This window comes from Lutra lutra, chromosome 10 (assembly GCF_902655055.1).
Source record: "Lutra lutra chromosome 10, mLutLut1.2, whole genome shotgun sequence".
Lineage (NCBI taxonomy): Eukaryota > Metazoa > Chordata > Mammalia > Carnivora > Mustelidae > Lutra > Lutra lutra.
Window position 1 is genome coordinate 80,163,099 of NC_062287.1, and position 15,386 is coordinate 80,178,484.

Genomic DNA, 15,386 nt, shown 5'->3' on the forward strand with positions numbered 1-15,386 from the left:
AGGACGTCACAATCTCCTGCTGAAGATGACAAAGCATGAAATATATTTTTACCATTTACAGTAAGCCAGCTTTTTATATTCAAATTCAAGTCTAGAATAAAGGGATAAGACTAGAAGCAGGGAGACCAAATTACAAGGATCTTGCTGTAGCCCCCCAAAGAGATGATTAGGCTAGACTAGGAGTGAGGTGGAGTGGTGTTTCACATTTCAACTATGTTGTGATGGTACAGTCATCATGGTTCTTCATCTGTCTTCATCCTTTTAGCAGATAAGGAGAAAGGACCAAAGCTTACTTTTGTTTTGTTTTCTTTTTTGCTTTGTTGTGTTTTGTTTTATTCCTGGACTGTACTGCTGAGAGGGAAGATGGTACCAGGAACCACTGAGAGAGAGTTAATAGCTTTATTTAATTTTCTGAAATTTACCACTATAGGATGCTTCGCTGATCATTTACCCTCCACTTGGACCTCAATTCCCAAACCCAGTAGATGATAAGATGTAAAAAGCAAACAAACAAACAAACAAAAAAGTCCCCCGTGTTCCAAAACCTGACTGGTTCCAAAACCTGGTCAGGGCACTTTCTTAAAAATAGAGGCTTCTGGACTTTACTCTAGAACTATGAAATCAAAATTTTCTAAAGGTTGGGGCCCAGGAATCTCATTTTCTAAATCTTCCCAGATCGTTCTAACAATAATGGGGTTTAGGAACCAGTGGAGCAGAATATATGTAATATATCCATGTGGACTCCGAAAGATGAATAGAAAAGACCCTACAGGAAATAAGGGAAGAGGATTCAACTGTCAATAAAATGGTTGGCATATTTGCATTCAGAGACTAGTGAGGCCTCAGTATGGAACACAGCATGTGCTGGAATTCAGCTTTTTGGATCTGGAAATTCAGTAAACCCAGAGTCAATTTCAGCTCATCTATCTATTGGCATGTTTCTCTCTGGGCAAGACATGTAAATTCTCATTGTCTCACTTTCCGCACCTCAGTGAGGGTAAGGTACCTAATTTAGAAGATCACCATGAGAATTGAACTGAATGTCTCTTCCCTGCCTATCACTGTCTCTGGCACTCTAGTAGGAACTCAATTAACATTCAAAAAAGGACATGTAAACAAGTAAGGATCAGTAACAAGTGCTCGATCTCTCTTCTCTGTTGCAAATTTCTACAAGAAGAATGTTTGGAAGGCAGTGGCCCATTTGGAACAATTTAAATGTTTCTTGTTTCTTTCAGAACTTCCATTTAGACTGAAATTGGTTTAAAGACAGAAGATAATTCTCTAGGGCATGAATTTTTCTAACAGTGGGAATAGTTCTCTATGTGGGTCCTTGGCCCTGTCTTGAACAAAGTTGTTATGGATTTGGATGAAAATGTACAAGGAAGGCTATCAAATCTGCACTTGACAGGAGCAGGGAGGGAGAGCTACTGCATGAGCTACTAAGCCAAGATTCCACAAGACATCATCTGCTTATCCCAGCAGGCCAGAGTGGGTAAGATGTAGCATAACTAGTATACAAGAAAAACTGAGCACTGTGATCCAGGAAATCACTTGTTCAAATAACAAATGGGAGAGACTTCATAATAGTTCCTGAGAAAATCCCCTAGGAGTTTTAATTCACTGCAAAGGGCAGAATTGGGTCATGTCTATTTTGTGTACCCACAGACTGTTATTCCTGTGTCTATAATAGCACTTAGAACATTTTGTCATATTGTTTATTTGGGTTTTGGCTCCCATTTTAGTCTATGTGCAAAATAAAAACAGCGATCCCATCTTGCCCAACTATATCTAACATCTCTATCAGACCTGGCATAAAGTGTGTGCTCCCTACATATTTTTTTTTATATGAGTGAAGATAATGTATGGCTGTAAGAATGATGGTATGTATCAGTGGGATATGACTCTTAAAATCATAATGATTTTGAAGTACAAATGAAATGGGTGCCTCAGGAGGGGTGGAGAGGAAAACTATTTATTCAACAATATTGACGAGGCTAACTTCCAAAGTTTAACTTTGTCTGTACAGCAGTTTTGCAAGTGTGATACAGTAGTGTGAGCTTCATGAGGTGCTCTGAAGAAAAGAAATATTGCAGGGAAGGGGATGTTTCCTGTGTCCAAAAATGGTCAGTCATTTCTGGATACTTTGTCACCTAAAGATTCACAATGTACTTTATTATGTCAAATGCTCTGAGGAGTTCGGTTGCAAACAAACCTACTTAGCCTTGTTCATCCTAGTGTTTAACCAGTCTTTGTCGATTAAGTTGACCCTGGAACCCTTTTTGTGTGAGAGAGAGATGTCTATCAACCTCCCAAGGAAAGCACTTGGGAAATGTCGTTAGACTGCGAGTTCCAGACTAAGTATCAAGAGCTCTTGGTTCTAGTCCTGACTCATCATTACTGACCTCGTGACCTCAGAGTACACCACCTTCATTCCCTTATCTCTAGGAATGAACTGTTAGTGCTGGATTGCCTTTCAACTTTATTACTGCTATGCTTTATTATCCATGGAATTGGGACCATGCTCCAACAGCATCATTAAGTATGGTAGTACAGTAAACATTATTAATGCTTGCCAATACCCAGCTCCTCTCTCCCTCTGGGTATATAAGGGAGACTACACTTCCCAACACACTGGGGGTGGGAGGGGCATCTGTCCAGTTCTGAATAAAAAAATACAAATGGGAAAGGGAAGTGGCACTTTCAAGCTGAGTCAGTGAAAAGCCCTGCATGATTCTCCAATCTGGTTTCTTCTATCCCAGCAATAATGGAGAAAGGCTAACTTGAGATTTTGGAGACCCAGACTGCAGTAAGTACGGACTGCTGAATCCCCGCCCTGTCAGCTACCCCAGAGAATTGCTTGGACTTCCAGCAGACTTCGCATGAGTGGGAAATAACTGGAGGTGTTAAACCACCGAAATTTCAGGGTTCTTTGTTACCACAGCATAAGCCTAGTAGTCTCTCCTGACTAGTAAAGTGAGGCAACTACTTTAATTAAGAAACCATCTGATCCCATTTTTAATGGTCATTGGAATCAATGTTTTATACGCCTTTTAGGTTCTTGCCGCTAAAAGATCACCATAAATGAAAGATATTAATTCTTTTAACATCGAATAATCTTATTTAAGTCACTATTTTAAATGGCAGCTTTCAGGAAGAAAATCATACTGCCACGCCTTGGGTCTGTCACTCCTGACTTCCAAGTAGTTCGGATTGCTTTCACACATGTTATTCAGTTTAGGCTCCTACAGTCCAGGGAGGTAGGAAAAAGACATATTACTATGCCTATTTTACTAAGAACAGGGTGCAGTGCTCAGAGTGGGAAAGTAATTACCTCAGAGTCCCCAGAGGGAACAGATTTTATAATCATGTTTCCAGCTCACCTGTGCAAGGGTTCTACCTATTCATTCCTCCATCTGGCTCCACTCCATGGCTCTACAGCATTACCTCTTCAAACTCCCACAGCCATTTCTCTGTCCCTCTCTGGTGCCCTGTCTTATTTGTTTAGGATTCCTATTTTGCCAGCCTTTATAGAGCTCCTACAACATGAAGGATGACGTCTCTGGCTGGGATAGGAGTGAGAAGCTGAGGAACAGAAGGCAGAGAGAAGAGATCCAGACAAAAATTAGTCTCTTGCCCCACCAGGAGCTCAGAGTCAAGTAGAGTGAGGGAGAAGCAGATGGTAGACAGCAAAATGAGGGCATGAACAAAGTGAAAGTGACTGGCCTGCAGGTCCTCTTGCAAAACTGTTTTAGATTGTGAGAGAGATCACTTTTAGATGTGGTCCCTAGGGCCTGATTAATGGAACAAATCATTCCCAGATGTGAAGCTAGAAGAGGTGTTCTCTTTCTAATTGTCACTTACCTATGGATGGAACATAAGAGTTACTCAATTAACTAATGAAGAAAGAGAGGTGGCAGGAAGAGGACACTGAAAGAAAGAAAGGAAGGGAAAGAAGAGAGGGAGGGAAGAAATGGTGCCTCCTATTTTTTTTTTTAAATAAACTTTTTTTTAATACAGTTCTACTTTATTTATTTATTTATTTATTTATTTTTAAAAGATTTTATTTATTTATTTGATAGAGATTACAAGTAGTCAGAGAGGCAGGCAGAGAGAGAGAGAGAGAGAGGAGGAAGCAGGCTCCCCGCTGAGCAGAGAGCCTGATGTGGGGCTCAATCCCAGGACCCTGAGGACATGACCTGAGCTGAAGGCAGAGGCCTCAACCCACTGAGTCACCCAGGCGCCCCTTAAATAAACTTTTTATTTCCACAACACAACCCATCTTCCCTTTTCCCCAGGAACACACATTGACCTCTGCCATCAAAGTAGAGGACAAAAACTGACAAGTGACAGAAGGCAAGATGTTACTAGAAAAATAGATTATACCCAAGGCTCTTCTGGGGATCCAAACCCCTGTCTTCAGGCTCCTGGTCAGGGCTCACCAAATGGACAGAACTAAAGCCATGAAGAAGCTGGAAACTGGCACAAGGAACTCCACTGAGCAAGGGGAAACGAGCCTGGCAATGAAAAGACCTGGATGGTTTGGGTGGGGTGAACTTTATTCCTAGTTTGAGTGCTGGAAAAAAGGAAGGGGGAGAAAATAATTTATTGGGTGATACAATGGTATATAGTTTCAATCATGTCAACCATTCCAGAGTTCTCAAGCTAAATTCTGGCCAGCCTATGGAGGTAGAAATAGGAGATGGAAGGAGTTTAGAATAGCTCCTACTTCCCCTGCCAAGTAGACATTTATTACCAAGCTCTACCCTTTCACCCAACCTGCCTCCCCCCCAAAATCTTCCAAATCCCTTAGCTAAAATTTGCATCAGAAAATGGAATGGGGGCAGACCTGTGTCTTGCCCAAGTACCCTATCCTGGGAACTGATATAGTTGAAGAGCAGAGGCAGGGAAAGGGAAGTTAAGTAATGAAGTTAAATCTCTCCTCACCCCATCTTCAAATTCAGATCCCCGGGTGGACAGAGGGAAGGAAAACCAGGCAGCTGTTCTCGTCAGGGACCCATGCAGACCTCTTGGACAGACACTGCAGGTGAGAGAAGGCTGAGCTGCAGGCAAGGAGGGTTCTTTAGGCTCCTAGAGGGAGAAGTGGACCTGGGTCAAAGGGGGAGCAGGAAGCAACAAACAGTGGAAGGAGCTTTTGAGCCCCTAAACTTATGGGCCACCCTCCACCACCACCCACCCCTTTTAATTTTTAAGTAATCTCTACACCCAGTGTGAAGTTCAAACTTACAACCCCAAGATCAAGAGTCACACACTTTACTGACTGAGCCAACCAGGTGCCCCAGTGCCTCCTATTTTTAATGATCTATTCTAAAACCATATATGTTTGCTTTACACATTTACCCAGTAGGAAATTAGACCATAAATGTTCTAGGAGAGTTGGAATGAAATATAGCACTGACAATGCTACAAAATATAATGCTATTCTGGTCCCTCTTTGTCTAAGGTGTTGTGGGTATCTTGAACACCTGTCCAAAATATTTATAGTTAATAAGCATGAGTAGATACACTGCATATATGAATGACAATGCAAAATCTATGCTGTGTGTCTAAATGCCGTGAATATAGATCCCTGCAAAGAATACTTCTCACAGATTCCCATGAATTGCTTAGATGTTATGTAATTAATATAATTCTCATTTGTGAAAACTTGGTCTCCTTTTCATTATATTTCTGGCTTAAGACAGAGTGCCTCTTTTCAGAAAGAGAAATAATCACTGTTGAAGAAGCCACGAGGGGTATTGTGCCACCGTCTGGGGAAACCTTTCCCCAGCCGGCCGTTCTCGCTCTTCCCCGCCCGATGAAAACCTCCATACGTGTATTCTGTTTCCTAATAGTCCCAGTCACCAGAGAGAAATGGCATAGACTGAATGTCCAGCAGTTAAGGTTAAAACGAAAAATGGAAATGATCGCATTTTAATGAGCCCAGTCATCTATGTAACTGCCTGTGGCCAGGCAAGAAGAGAAAGAGGTGAGAGGGTCAGTGGGGGACATACAGGTGATGACACAACATTGACAACACCCGTTTGATGTAAAGCTCTAATTCGAAAACTTCAGGGGACTCCTCTCTGCCCTTAAGGAGCTGATGATCTAATTAAGCAGTCTTTACAAACAGATGCTTAACAGATAACAGATAATATGAAGACTGATCACACAGGATGGTTTTCCATCTATTCTAAGAGGTCTCCGATCCTGCCATTTATTTTATTTTATTTTATTTTATTATTTTTTTATTAACATATAATGGGTTATTTGCTTTGCCGTTTATTTTCTATCCAATGCTCCTGTTTAGGTCAAATAAAGTCTGTCTCTTCTCCGAACACATAAATAGTCTAATGTGTTCGTGAAAGTGTTCACCTAGGAACACCTAAGTGTTCTAAAGAATGCTTAGCACATAAGTGTGTCAGAAGTGAGTGAACAGTTCCCACCCACAAGGACATGACACAAGGACATGAACACCAAGAGATGGGATCAGCAGGGACCACCTCAGAGGCTTTTTTATAGATGAGGGCTGTTCAGCAGTTGTAGAGAACAGCACCTCAAGATTTGAGCAGAGAGAGAGCAAGAGGTCTCCATCAAAATGCAACTAAGAGTTTATTTGATACCTGTGACAATATATCAGCATATGTAACCAATAGTATTGACAGGCATGTCGGAACTGTGCTGCATTTAGAAGGAAGTATTGAAAAATGAGAGACAACTTCAGCAAAGGGAAAGAAATAAACATAAAAGCAGGCAGTTAACTTGACAAAGAAAACAAATGAGAAAGAAAAAATAATCAGAGAATACCCACTTGGCTCAGCACTAAATAATACTTAGTTACATGGAGAAAGGCATATAAGTGGGTACTCAAAAGAATTGTTACATAAACTGTGCTCAAAGGGAACGTGGGAATGGAGAAGTCAGGGGTGAGGAAGTGACACACAGAGCTCCGTCTACCATAATAGGTCAATAGATCGTTTCCGAAGTAAACGTCTAATTAACAAATAATTTCTAAAATTGTTAAGTCCAGAAAAGCCAGCATTAATGTATTAAGTAGAAACAAGAAGAAAAATATCAGACAAATAGTCAAAATGTTTTAAAGTGACTAGAGAATGGAACCAGATGTCATGGGAGAAAGCTGGAGGCTGCTATTTTTCAAGATAAAGTTTGAAAGTATACTGTTTAAAAAACAAAAACAAAAACCTATGAGCATATGTTTACTTGGTGAAAATACAAATGAATTTGAAAACAAATACATTAAGTGAAAAGAAACTTTAGGCACTACATTAGGTGAGAAGGATACAAAGATGAATAAAGGCCATCTCTCATTTTAAAATTCTTTTTTTTTAAAGATTTTATTTATTTATTTGACAGAGATCACCAGTAGGCAGAGAGGCAGACAGAGAGAGAGAGGAGGAAGCAGGCTCCCTGCTGAGCACAGAGCCCAATGCGGGGCTTGATCCCTGGACCCCAGGATCATGACCTGAACTGAAGGCAGAGGCTTTAACCCACTGAGCCACCCAGGTTCCCCTGATTTTAAATTCTTACACACTAATAAAACCTGAGACAGAAATTTTTTCTTTTCTATATGGCTTACCATGCCTACATCTTGTAAGGGCTTATCTCTTCCTACTGCAATGAAGGGAGTTCCAACTGATTGAAGCTTCTGGTTAGTTGGGTTTTAATTACTCAGAAGATAAAAAGTCTCTCCCACTTTGCCTGCTTTCACTTTTCTCTACAACTTTCCCAGCACTTCAGTCCCACCTTGCACCAGAGGCACAGAAGGAGTTGACCCCGGCCTTTTGAGTTGGAGGAGTCCGAACTTAGGACCATGGCTCGGCATTCCCCCTGCTGCTGCTGGCCTCACTGGCCAGGAGTAGCAGACAGTGTTTCCAGATCCAAGCCACTGATCACATCTAACGTGTTATGCTTGAAACCCAGAGAAAGAGAGGAATGTACTTATTGGAAAATGTGTTTTCACTATAAAACTTCTGAGAAAGTATAAACTGTAAACTAGTTAACATTTTTCCTCTGGACAGCTGGTCAGATATAAAAGTGACCTGGTGACAGCTCTTGTAAATGTGATTTCCATGGCAGAGCAATTGCAGAGCACAAATAGCTTTATAAATACGAACAGCTGACCAGTTTAAGAAGATAACCTCAGTCTTTTATTCCGTTTGGGGCAGCATGCAGTCTGGAGCAGGAAACCGTCTTCTCGAATGACACGAGTTGGATTTTGAAGCTCTTGTGTCTACAGAAAATTTCCTTGTTCAGGGATTCTGTGGTTTTCGCTGTTTGGTTTTCGGCAACTGCTATAAAAATACTTTATCCATACGGCCAGTAATTTGTAGAATCCTTTGCAGCTCACCAAGTATCATGGCAATAAGGACTATATAGATCAATGGTTCTTACATTAGATATAGGGGGAATGACAAAAATAATGATGGCCAGACTCCAACCATACCAATGAAATTAGAATGGGGTTTTGGCATTCATAATTTTATAACCATCCCAGGCCACTCTAGTGTGGTTAGCAGTGTCTGGGAGAATATTAAGAATGGGAAGCATGGTATGGTGGAAAAAGCTAGAGTCATGGAACATGCTAGTATTTACAGGCTGTATGACTTTGGATCTGAAACTCCATCCCTTTCAACTGTGGTTTCTCCTTTTGAAAAATGAGGCTAAGAATCTTCCTCTCCCTTATAGAGAATTTTACATCTCAGAAGGGTCCTCTGAAAGCACTTTGCAAACTATGACACTGATCAAATATCAGCTCTGAGGTTATTCTGACCCTGGTTGTAACACACAGAAGTGTCATGTAAGACAACAAAGCAAAACTTACAACCACCCTGACAGCTAAAGTCTCCGGTTGGCCAAGAAAAAGAAAAGCCAAGGAAACGATTTCCAAGGTATAATTATTACGACCATCAAAACCCAAATGGTTGCCTCTTTATAGGACCAAACAAGAGAGTGAAATTCTAAGATTGGAACCTTGGAAAGGAGTAAGAAATGAGAAAGATTCAGGAAGAAGGAATTCACGAGGCCTCCACAGTCTTCCGAAACTCCCAGCTCTAGAAACTTGCATATTTTGTGTGAGTTTAGATCAGCCCTGCTGTTTGAGTACTAGATTCATGTTATGATGGAAGTAAACTGCCTGGTGCAGAGTAAACACTTGAATGTCAATTGGAATATTGCCCAAGGTCAGTATGAAGAAATTTTCTCATTAAAAGGTTGTGTCCTGGGAATACTGGGCGACTCAGTGGGTTAAGCATCTGCCTTCAACTCAGGTCATGATCCCAGGGTCCTGGGATCGAGCCCCTCATTGGATCCCCTTCTCCGCAGAGAGCCTGCTTCTCCCTCTCCCTCTATCTTTCCCCCCTGCTTGTGCTCTCACTCTCTCTTTCTCAATAAATAAATAAAATCTTTAAAAAAAAGTTTTTGTCTATGCATGGAGGCACAATTTGAACGCTACAGATGTAAAGACATGGAAGAAGGAAGGATGTATTAACATGAAGGATGTGGCACCAAAGGTCTGGACACAAAGGCTGGATCATTAAGCTATTAACCACCATCCTAGGGACTGTCCAGGACAGAGGACAGTATCTGTCTAAAGCCCTCTTTACCCAGTGGACTTAAGACCTTAATCTCTAAGCAATATCTGCTGGGCTCCTGGCAATCACTACACTGACTGGTGTTAAAGAATCTTAATCACCGTAGTAGCACATAGAGATCAAGGAATCCTGGAGGAAGGCTTCAGAAGGAGATGGAGTCTGAGCTGAACTTGAAGGTGGACAAGATTGAACAAGCCCAACAAAGAGGATATGTTAATGAAGCATGATTAAAGGGAAAACCACAGGCCCAAATAAATGAGACAACATTAACTGTCATCTCTTCTCAGGCAAGAAGGGCCTGCTGCCAGATCATGAGGGAAGAGAATAGTCCCAGGACAGGTCAGCATGAAAGTGGCCCTTTTCTCTACCAAGTTCCTAAGCGTAGATGATTTCCAGTAAAGTAGGTTGGAGGAATCCATGCTTTTAATAGGGAAAACAGATTAAGTTTCTATTGAAAAGTCATGGACTTATTATCCATTCATTCGGTGGCTACTTGTCCCATGAGTATTGGGTTTTGGAGGAGTTTGGGTTTGGGGTTTTTGAGGGTTTTGTTTTTAGCATCTTCTGTGAGTGAGGCTCTGTGCTAAATAATAAGGACTCAGTACTGGACAATTCATGATTCCTGCCCCCAAGGAGCTTCCAACAATCCTGCCTTTGAGAAAGCGCTGGGACAGTCTGTGTGACCTTAGATAAATGACTCACCTTCTTGAAGCTGCGGATTTTAAATTTTTAAAGTGGGGTAATATTTATAACCACTTCATAGGGTAGTTAAGAGTATTTAATAGGATAATGAATATAAAGTACTCAGCAAAGTGCCAGGCACATAATAAGCACTCTATAAATATTAACTATTGTTCTTCCTGCCCCACGTCATTGGGCTTGGTCAGGGCAAGAAAGTGGGAGGGATAGGTTCTTCGCTGGTGCTGTGCCTGCTGTTCGCACTCAACCAGCAGGCTCTCCCAAACGAATGAACATGCATTTGGCTGGATTCCACAACTCCAACCTTACAAGTTCAGTTTCTGAGCTTCTCCTGGAGAGCTGCTCTCACCAAGTTGATGAAATGCGACTGGTTATGCCTCTATTTCAAGCCAAAGACACCCCTGCCATATGCCTGACATATGTGCCCCCACCGTAAACAACTGTGTACGGAAAAAAGAAAGAATGAGAGAAAGAAAGAAAGAAAGAAAGAAAGAAAGAAAGAGAGAGAGAGAGAGAGAAAGAAAGAAAGAAAGAAAGAAAGAAAGAAAGAAAGAAAATAAATAAATGACAATTGTTGCCTTTCCAGTGAAGAGGACAGGCGTAACCTACAACGCAGACTTTGCAATTTATAAGACGTAAAAGGAGCCTTGGAGTCCTCAGGTTGGAGAGTTTCCACTTGGAAGCAGCAGCTGTGGGCCAGATGGTCGCTTGTGGGCTGGGAACCTAAGCGTGGCTTGTGATGATGAGGAGGACCGAAAAACAAAACTTGCTTTTCTTTGGAAAATATTGCCTCAGCTTGCTGAGGGACTTTACCTCATCAGTAACCACAGTCAAGTGAGGGTGTAAGAAGAGATGGTGAAGATGAGTGTCTCCCTGCTTATCCCCAACAAAGGGAGCTTGTGGACTCCTGCAGGGCTCTCATTTCTGGCAGTGAGGCAGGTGATGGTTAGGATTTGGTCTTAGATGATTCAGAGGCAAGATGATTTTAGGATTCAGTATCTTTGGTTCTCTGAGATTCGGCCTCCTTCATGGAAAAGTTCTTTTGAGAGATGAATGCTTTTTTGATGTTCACATTTTTGGCCTTACCTTATGGATGCAGGTTTCTTTTTCTGGGAGCTCCTTAAGGCCAACGACCACAGTTTAGCAACTGTTGTGGGCTGACACTATGTGTGCAATAAATGGTGTATGCGTGTCTGTGTGCATGTCTGTGTGTGTGCGCACATGCCCGTGTGTGTGTGTGTGTGTGTGTGTGTGTGGTGTTGAGGGACAGAGAATGAGATAGACAGAAACAAACAAATGAAGGAGAAGGGAAAGAGGGAGAAGGCAAGAAGGATATGGGAAAGAGGAGGAAAGAAACAAAGGGATGAAGAAGACCGCGCATAGACCATGGGCCATGGGAGCCAGGTGGGGCGCAGACCTCTCAATAGATGTAAATGCAGACAGTCTGATCTCACAATGGTTCTACTTAATGATTTTTCAACTTTAGGATGGTGTGAAAGCAAAACATATTCAGTAGAAACCATGCCTGGAATTTTGAATTTCAACCTTTTCCCAGGCCAGCAATGCACAGTATGATCCTCTCTTGTGATGCTGGGCAGTGGCAGCCCCAGCCCCCCATCAGCCTCCAATCACGAGGGTCACCAGGGATACACTCGCAACCATCCTGGACCCACACAACCATTCTGTTTTTCACTTTTAGTACAGTACTTGATAAATTACCAGAGATATTCCACATTCTTCTATAAAATAGGCTTTGTGTGAGATGCCTTTGCCCAATTGTTAACTAACGTAAGTGTTCTGAGCATGTCTAAAGTAGGCGAGGCTAAGCTATTAAATGTATTTTCCATTTAGGATATTTTCAGCTTAAAATGGGTTTAACAGGATATAATCCCATCATAAGTCAAGGAGGTTTCGTTCTCTTCAACAGATGATTGAAGAGCAACCAGACAAATGTTCCTCCCAGAAAATACCAGTGCGATGACTACTGTACAGACATCAATCTCAGAAACAGAGGGAAATGGATTGGAGAACAAGAGGAAAATCCTGAATGGGCCTGAGGTTTCCATCTGAGTTGACTAAGATCACCTGAAAGTCATTAAGTCAAGTGACCTGTGGCAAGTGGAATAGGGGGTCAGGAGAGAAAGACCAATTACAGGAAAGATAGTTTGTTTTTGCATATGTCAAATTTTAACATCAGCTTCTTGCTGTGTAAAATGTTTCACTTTAATTCATTTGGACAAGTATTTGTTGAGAGCCTGCTAGGATATCTGAAAAGCCATATTTTTCCCATGTGCAGTTTTTGTTGTTGTTTTTTATTTTTTTTTCTTTTTTCTTTTCTTTTTTTTTTTTTTTTTTTTTGCTTTGAGTTAGGAATTAAATTAATCAGGGGCTCTCTCAGTGATGATTCAGACATTCACTTTTCTAAAGGCAGAGTGTAGAAGATAAAATCTATCAAATGCCTTCCAGCTATGAGAATAATGATTTCAGGGTTTCTGTATCATAATGAAACCCACATATCTGCATTGTACTTTTCAACTACTAAGTGTGATACTGACATTATCATCCCCTTACTGAAGAAAGGGGAAAATGGAGCGCAGAGAGCTTAATAAATGACTTGCTAAGGACAGTTACTTGATAGCAAAACAAGGACCGAAGTCCTCATCTTCTCATTGTCTGTCTACTTCATTACAGCTGTTACTCACGGGGTCCAGTTAATGGGCTTGGCTTTGCAGGTTCAGAAACTAGATTTTTTTAACCCTTCAAAGATTATTGGGTTCTGGCAGATGAATTTGCTAAACCCGTTCACAAAAAACTAACTTCACCTGGGTTGGGGAGAAGGAATCTCTGGTTCTACAGTGAGGGAAAATTGTCTGGCCAGGAGACTCTGAAGTTATCTGGAAAACACAAAACAGAGAACAGGTGTGATTGTGTGTGTGTGTGTGTGTGTGTGTGCGCGCGCGCGCGCGCACGTGCATGCCTGCATTTCTCTTTGTTTCTCCACTTATTGTAAAAAAGTGTACTAACCTGACTGAACATTTTGCTGTTTCTTGGAAGCAGTGACCAAGAGGGATCCAGGGTGCCTTAAATCCTGCTGTAAGAATGCACACTCACTGGGGCACCTGGATGGCTCATGTGGTTAAGCATCGACTCTCAATTTCAGCTCAGGGTCACAAGATTGAGCCCCAAGTTAGGCTCCCTGCTCAGTGGGGAGTCTGCTTGAGATTCTCCCTCCCTTGGTCCTGCCTCCCTCTCTAAAATAAGAAATAATTAAGTCTTAAAAAAAAAAAAGACTACATATTCATTACTCTACCTCAGGTTCCTAGTGGAAGGGCCAGTTTTTCCCTTGGTCTTATCTTGTGCTGGGAAGGCTATTTCCTTCAATGGGAGAGCCACCCAGGCCTAGTTGTGACAACGTCTACTTTGCCATAAGTCAGGATGGCAAGTTGTTTTGGACCCTTGGCATGTGCTGGGACAAGTAGAGGCTGAAGTTTAATAAGCCTTTCTTTATGGCATGGAGGAAGGAGGCAGGCAACCCCTATTTGTCCTACATCTGTGTGTTCCCAGGGAGTCACAGGCCTGGAGTGCACTGCTCTTTTAACTAGCAGAAGTAGTCGGCAGGTGATGGTAACACATTTGTGGTTTGAATGTCAAAGCAAAGCAAAGCCAAGCCAACCAATGAGACGTATTAGTTTAAGGACAAAAAATCTAAAGTGGTGTGAATATGGCCAATATGTTTAGAAAATGCTGGTTTAAAGTTAAATGGGACTCCTTTTCCTAAGATTATTTAGAAGCATTTTTAAATTAATTAATTATTTATTTTTATAGAGAGACCAAGAGAGTGAGTGTAAGTGGAGGATGGGGCAGAGGAAGAAGGAGAGAATCCTCAAGCAGACTCTGCACTGAGCACAGAACCCCACGGGGGGGGGGGGGGGGGGCAATCCCAGGACCCTGGGATCATGACCTGACCTAAGATCAAAGGTCAGTAGCTTAACCGACTCATCTGCCCAGGTCTCCCTACTTAGAGTTTTAATATGCTAATATTACTATCAGAGGAGTAAACCATTTACAACATTTTCCAAATGTATCTGACCATATAATGCCATTTGAAGAAATATCTACAAATTCTCATTTTAAGAAAGACAAGTGTAGGGGTGCCTGGGTGGCTCAGTGGGTTAAAGCCTCTGCCTTCGGCTCAGGTCATGATCCCAGGGTCCTGGGATCGAGCCCCATATCGGGCTCTCTGCTCAACGGGGAGCCTGCTTCCTCCTTTCTCTCTCTCTGCCTGCCTCTCTGCCTACTTGTGATCTCTGTCTGTCAAATAAATAAATAAAATCTTAAAAAAAAAAAAAAAGAAAGACAAGTGTAGACTAGAGGTTTTAAAAATTGAATATTTTCAAACAGTGGTTCTGTCAAGCTGGAAGAGACTCATAAATTGTCCTTCTCTCCAGGGACAAAAGGACTGTGCCTAGAAACTACTGTGCCCGTCCCATGAAGAAACTGGAGAGACACTGGTATATTTTTGCACCCTGATTCCCTGTATTTTATATACCATACTAGCTGCAGCTTTTCTCTTAATATACTGTCCTCCTGTGGACCCTGTTGTGTGGCTTACCATTTTATTTACATCAACTACAACTCCTTCATGCTGTGGTATTAACAAATAATAACAATGTAAATGATTTTTAAATGAGATAATTTATTGAGTGCTTATTATTCATAACATACTATACTAGGCACTTTATATGCACCACTAAATGAGTTCTTTTAGTGGCTACTATTTTTTCCCATATTACAGAGAAGAGACCAAGTCAGAGAGGTCAAGTCACTCTTCCAAGATCACACAGTTAAGAAGGGATATATTTGGAATTCTAACCAGATATGTTTAATGAAAGTACCTGGTAGTTAACTAGTATGATATTCAACTTCTATATCTCTTGATCACCTTGACAGGGCCTGGAAGACAGCTAAATGTTATTGATGAAGACTGTGAGCATGCCCTTATATCCTGGTCTAGCCCTCAAAGTTGGAAGTGGAGAAGCTTCTGAAATTTAGGGTAAAAAGCATCCATTATGCTGCACA